This window comes from Leptonychotes weddellii, chromosome 2 (genome assembly GCF_054177405.1).
Source record: "Leptonychotes weddellii isolate Sample4059 chromosome 2, ASM5417740v2, whole genome shotgun sequence".
Lineage (NCBI taxonomy): Eukaryota > Metazoa > Chordata > Mammalia > Carnivora > Phocidae > Leptonychotes > Leptonychotes weddellii.
In genome coordinates this window covers 75,349,796-75,356,389 of record NC_138370.1, presented here as the reverse complement: position 1 = coordinate 75,356,389, position 6,594 = coordinate 75,349,796, and positions in this window count along the sequence as shown.

The following is a 6,594-nucleotide window of genomic DNA, read 5'->3' as shown; positions in this document are numbered from 1 at the left end:
TTGCAAGGCTAAATTGTTGTTCTCTTCCTTTGAACTATTTTTTTTAAGGAGAAGGTATGTAATTTTATGTTTAATTGGAAATGTTCTCAAGCTAGAGAAATTACTTAGATATCCTATTTACCTAAAAATAAAACAATTGAAAACCTTTTCCACATTTACCAGTATGATTCTTTAATGTTTCAAGGATGCATTGATTTTATAAAGTGAGGTTTAACTGCACTAACTTAATTTTTTTTTCCTTGATTTTTGCCTCAAAGTTGTAGAACAAATAATGGATATTTGGTTCTTCATACATGTGACTCCTAAATTACAATTTTTGGGGGGAGAGGTTATGAAAATAATGAGTACAAAGAATACAAACAGGCATTTAAAATAATAAGATAAAATCATTTCCTAATTAGGAGTCTATTTTGTCCCCCAAAAGCAAATTAGACCTTAACAAAAGTCATGTTTTTCTTTGGAATTAACAGCTTGAAACAACAAGGAATACCCAAACATGATTTAAAGGTTAACTAAGCCAATATTTTATGACGTATTCTTACTTCTGAATTAATTATGCCCACACTTCTGTAGTCAATGGTGGCTGGAGTAGTGGTAATGGTGTGTGAGGATATTGGTCTGATAATTCCGAACAGATTCCTTTCCCATGGATATGAAAATAGAAAGCAAAGGAAGCAGGAAGCAGCAGTGAATGCAACAGTTAAAAGTCAACTTGCCATGAAGAGGAGAGGGGGAAGGGTGGAGGGAAAGAAAAAAGCTAGAGAAGACAGGTCAAGTAAACCATGAGCCAGGAAGTGAATTCTTTAAAATGATGCTTGCCAGAAGCTAAATTCTTGTAAATGTGGGTCTTTTTTCCCCCCCTATGCTATTACTATTGGAATGAGGAATACTTGGGGACCGGATGAGAAAAAGGTCAGAAGTCACTAAATTGTAGTTTTATGAAGAATATAATTGCTCTGCTGCAGCTTTAACATTAAAACTTAGAAGGTAATGAAGAACAATTCTCCTTCTCATGAACCATCTTCTCCAACATTTCTACAAAATTTATATTGTATGAGAAATGAAATTCATCTTAAAGCATTGGGTTATATTTTAAAAATCTGTTTTTAGTTTACAGTTGCTGGGAGGGGGTGGGGGTGCAGAGGAGCAAGGAGGAAGTTGTTAGCAGGGTAGAACTGCTGCTTTGGGTTGAAGTTGGAGGAACCGAAGTGACTTCACAATTTCAGTTATATAAAGAAATTGGTCTGTTTCTCATCTCGATGTTTAAGAGAAAAATAATTTTTGGCTAGTGGGCAGAAAATTCTTTCAATTGTTAAGACCTCAAACATATGTTAATCCAGAGTTCAGGTTAGCGTCAATGCATTAAAGATGAGATTGAAAAGTACATGTTTAGACCAAAGTACATACACTCAGACGTACAATATTGATTTCATTTCAGTAATAAAAATCATGTGTCAGGCAAATAGCTGCCATAGACTTCAGTGTTAGGAATCAATTAATAAAATAGATGCTTTATTTCTGACAGTAGTTTTTGCAATTGTCATGAGACAGCAAATTACCAGCATGTTAGCGTAGGCAGCTACCAATATTGATGGAGCAACTTGAGTCGAATAAAATTAGAAATATTGAAAACTGTGAAGTCTTTTAGGAAAAATATGGGAGCGGGATGAGAAATAATTACTTCTGTATTATCCTCAGTTAAGTTTCACTCTAGTTAGGAGTGAAAATGTGTTTGCAAAAGTTGCACAAACTCTTAATGTGACATTTATCATAAAAAATTACCTTCACTTTTAGATTTCCTTAGCTAGGACTGATTTTACCCATTATATAAAATATGTTTAAATTTCAGGCACTTGACATACAACTATGTCAAATGTATAATATATAAAATGTCTATCTGTGTGTTCAAGAAGAAAAGTACCTGCTCAAGGGATTATTAACATCCTTTTAAAAGACAATGTTCCTTCCTTTGGATTTAAACTGTTTTAAAAGTCTTCTATAGAAATACATAATCAAAGGGAATAAATGCTAGATAAATAAAATTATTTAAATACCTAGAGGACATTGTGCTCTTTGCATGGTTGGCAAGAGATTCTATATTTTCATATTCAGTGGTAGTATCTTTAAAGCTAAAGATCTCTTTCCCAAACACTAAATTGCTCAAGAATTTTAGAAACAACGTTTAGTAACCCAAGGCTCAAAGAACTATTATGGTTAATAAATTGCATACCAGCTGGGCTTTGGATCTGATTGCCCAGAGAGCTTTTAGAAATGAGAATATCCAAATAAAGGTAAGATACAGTAAAAAGCTTTTTTTTTTAAATTTAAAACACGACTTTAATGAGTCTCTTTGAAATATTGACCATTAATTTATAATTTCAAAATAAATTTCATTAGAAGAACTATATGTGATCTTCAATTTTCAACTATGTAGTTATACAAAGGCAATTTATATTTAATAACAGCACTTCCTTCCAATAAGACATTGCATGAGAGGAAAAATATCTTTTTCCTTCTGCTCTTAGAGGTTCTTGGCTGGGTCTCTGTAACTAAAGACAGATTAAAAAGAGAAAAGCATACCAATGTATTTAATATAAGTTTCACATGACATGGGAACATTCATAAGAAAAGGAGGGCCTGAAGAAGTGGTTAAGCCTGAACATTTTTATGCTAGGTTTGATGAAGAGTGGGAAGTTGTGAAACAATGTGATAGGACAAAGTGTATGAGCTAAGTGTAGTATAAGAGATAACTTAGCAAGGCCTGTTGGTTTAGATTCTTCTCAGTGTCTCTTCATCTTCAGAGACAAGGATGTCCCTTTCCTCTGAGTATAGAGATGGCACGCCACACGAGGGTCTTTCTTACCTGCTTCAGGGGAGAAGGTCAGAGTCCTTCCAGCACTTTCCATTTCTCAATCTCTTTCAGCTTAAAATATTCAATTTGCCAAGGTCCCATATTTGGGGGTCATGTGTTCTGAACCCCACCAACATCCCAGTGGAAATTCCCAGAGTGTGAATTCCAGAAAATAAATGTTAATTAGACAAGTGGTGACATTGACCTCATTAAGATATCTGGGTATTTGTCAGAGAAAGTGATACTTCAGTTAATTAGAACACAAAACAGAGATAGGGCTACCTTAATCGGATTCAAGTAACAGTGAAGGACAAATTTTAGTAGGTATCCTTTCAGAGCAATCTGAATGGTGAAAGAAGAATTAGACTCAGGCACAATACCAAATAGTATAAAAGTTGTTTACATTTGAAACAGGAATTATGTTATTAGAATATGTTAGTGAGCATAACGTAATACCCATGTGAAAATAAGTGTTTCCCTAGTATTCTCTGGGGTGTCTGCCTCACCTGAATATCTCTATATTTGGTACAAAAATACTCTGTCAATGGTTAAAGCAGACTGAGAAATAGCAGTCCTGACTCCTCTGGCTCATTTTCCAAATTACCTCTGTGCACGAGGGAATGAAGCTTGCTTTTAACTCAATGACTGTGCAACAAACATATTCCTCATGGAAAACACGTGTAGGAGGTCATATTACTTCATCTCAGCATGTGTCAATCCTCTTAGAAAAACAGAAGAGAATGAAAGCAATTATTTCACCTCAGTTAATTTGTGAGTTTTCCCAATAAGGCTTGAGTTTTAAATTATATTTTTGTGAAGAATGAATTTACCAACACTTTGAAAGTTTGAGGTGTGTGTGAGTGTGTGTGTGTGTGTGTGTGTGTGTATGCATGACAGAGAGAGAGAGACTTTTGATGCAGTATGGAAATCCTTGTCTCTCAGTAAATAGCACAAATGTTCCCATTTTTTATTTTAGATAAATTTTTTAAAGATTTTATTTATTTATTTGAGAGAGAGAGAGAGAGAACAAGAGAGCACAAGCAGGGGGGAGCGGCAGGCAGAGGGAGAAGCAGACTCCCTGTTGAGAATGGAGTCTGATGTGGGACTAGATCCCAGGACCCTGGGATCATGACCTGAGCCGAAGGCAGATGCTTAACCAACTGAGCCACCCAGGCACCCCTGGTTTTAGATAAATTTAAAAAAAATGTACAATTTGAAAAAAAAAAAAAGGGTGCTCTTTGGAACTGGATTCATTATTGTGCAGATTGAGAAAAAAATCTTATTGATTGAAAATTTTGTATTTACAAGTATTTTATGCCTCAACTAAGCAAAGCACTGCCCAGAAAGAGATATTTCAGAGCCATCTACTAAAGATATACTAGCATGTCGACTTCCATTTTTTTTCTATATTTTTTCTATGTTGTTTCACTTACTGAGGGACTGTTACATGGCAAACCATGTTAAGTCTTGTTTGATAAAGAATGCTAACATAGAGACTGTGGTCTATAGGGATTTATACTCTAATTGGGAAAATAAATAAACATACATGAAGAAAAACTAATAATTATTGAGCACCTACCATATTTCACTCATGCATTCACATAAGCTACATAAAGTGTGTATTATAAAAATCCATTGAGGTAAATGTTAAGATATCCATTTTGAACATAAGGACAATGAAATTCAAAGAGGCCCAAGGTCCTACTACTAATGAATGCCAGGCCTGAGATTTGAATTGGAGGTTTCTTCCTCCAAGCCATGGTTCTTTCTTAGGTACCAAGCCCTTCACCTCCACTACTTTTTTTTTTTTCCCCACCTAATTTTTTGTTCCATTTCTCATTCATTCCTTCCTTAATGAAGGATATACTCAAGAATGGCAGAAGGATGGTTGCGATGTCCCCAGTGACAGTGAAGGAATAAGAAGGGCAGATTTTTCACATGAGGACAAACCAGACAGAGATAGAGCCCTAGTGGGTCAAGATGAAGTTGAGAGGGCACTTCCTTCAGATAAGTTATATAATAACAGAACCTGTTCACTAGCAAAGCCCTTCTTATCTTTAAAGACTTAGCTCAAGTAGCCTTACTTTGGATTAAAATTAAAGATAGGTGAATTTAATGGCAGTCAAGGGCTCAAACCCTTAGAGTTACGTGTCAATTTATTAGTGTAGTTTTGTTTGTTTTGTTTGGTTTTTTTTCTTCCAAGTTTTTATTTAAATCCCAGTTAGTTCACATACAGGGTAATATTATTTTCAGGTGTGGAATTTAGTGTTTCAACACTTACATGCAATATCTGGTGTTCATCACAAGTGCCCTCCTAATCCCCATCACCTACTGAACCCATCCCTATTATTGCATTGTTGTTTAGACAGCACATTATGTAAGAATGTATTTACTGAAATGAATATTCAGTCAGCCAAGGAGTCCAGAATGCCTTATGGGATGACAGTCCCCAGAAAGAAAACGAGAGCTTCTAACTTAATTTCTATAATGTGCTGGTAGCATCCAGCCTTCCAAATGCCTGAGGGATCTCATTTTGTCAATATAAGACAGGGTTTTTTATGATTGAATGGTCTGATTTTTATCACCTATTTAAGATATTGAGCATATTGCAGTTGATTTATTTGGACTTGAAGTCACGGGTTATGTGTTCAGTTCTGCGTCCCTTTTTATATTCAGTGTATAATTTGGGTCGAGATATTTTAATCACTGTGATCTTAATTTCAGTGGTTTAAAAATGGGATGACAATGTATATCTTACAAACTAACCTAAATATTAAATGAGGGAAGATCAATAAAAATGCCTAGCTTAATATCTTGTACAAAGAGCTTAGTAGATAACAAAAGACACTGGGAGTATTTACCCAATAAGATATTGGGACTTAGCCCATCAGCTGTCTTTGACATATATTAATGGTAATTTGGGTCATGGCTGCTTAGACAGTTTACATAGAGTAAGCTAAACGGAAACCACCACAGGAAAGGAGAGGGGCAGGGCCACGTATAAGCTGGTGCTGGACTGCTTCAAGCAATGTGGTGAGTGCAGAAAAACAGCATCAGCACTTAGGATAATTCCACAGCAGATGAAAAGAGTGGATATATTAGGCAAAATCTAGATGATAACTACAAGCATAAAGAAAAGACATGCAAAAGAGGCACCCTGTAAGGGTGGGGTCTGTGATTGAAAGTCAGCATCACTATTCTTCTCAGTGGTACTTTTTATCAGTTCACTAATTCATTTCAGGTCTTCTGCTGCTTGGCAACATGCTGGGGACTGAATGTGTGTGTCCCCCTCACATTCACATTTAAAGCCCTAACGCGCAATGTGACGGCATTGGGAGATGGGGCTTTGAGAGGTAATTAGGTTTATATGAATTCATGGGGGAGGAGGGGCTGATGATGAGATTATTGTCTTTATGAGAAGAAGAAGAGATTCGAACTCTCTCTGCCATGTCAGAACACAGTAAGGTGTGCAAGCCAGGAAAAGGACTCCCACTGAGTCAAATCTCTGTCTCCTTAAACTTGGGTTTCCCAGCCTCCAGAACTGTGAGAAATAAATGTCAGTTGTTTAAGGCACCCAGTTTACGGTGTTTTGTCATAGCAGCTGAAGCTGACCAAGACACAATGTAAGCATTTGTTTACAGACACAACCTCCCTCAACATCTCATAGACTGAAGTTCCTCAGAGTTGCTGAGTTCAACAAGTTTGTGCTGATTTCCTTGAATCAGGTCATCACCATTTTTGAA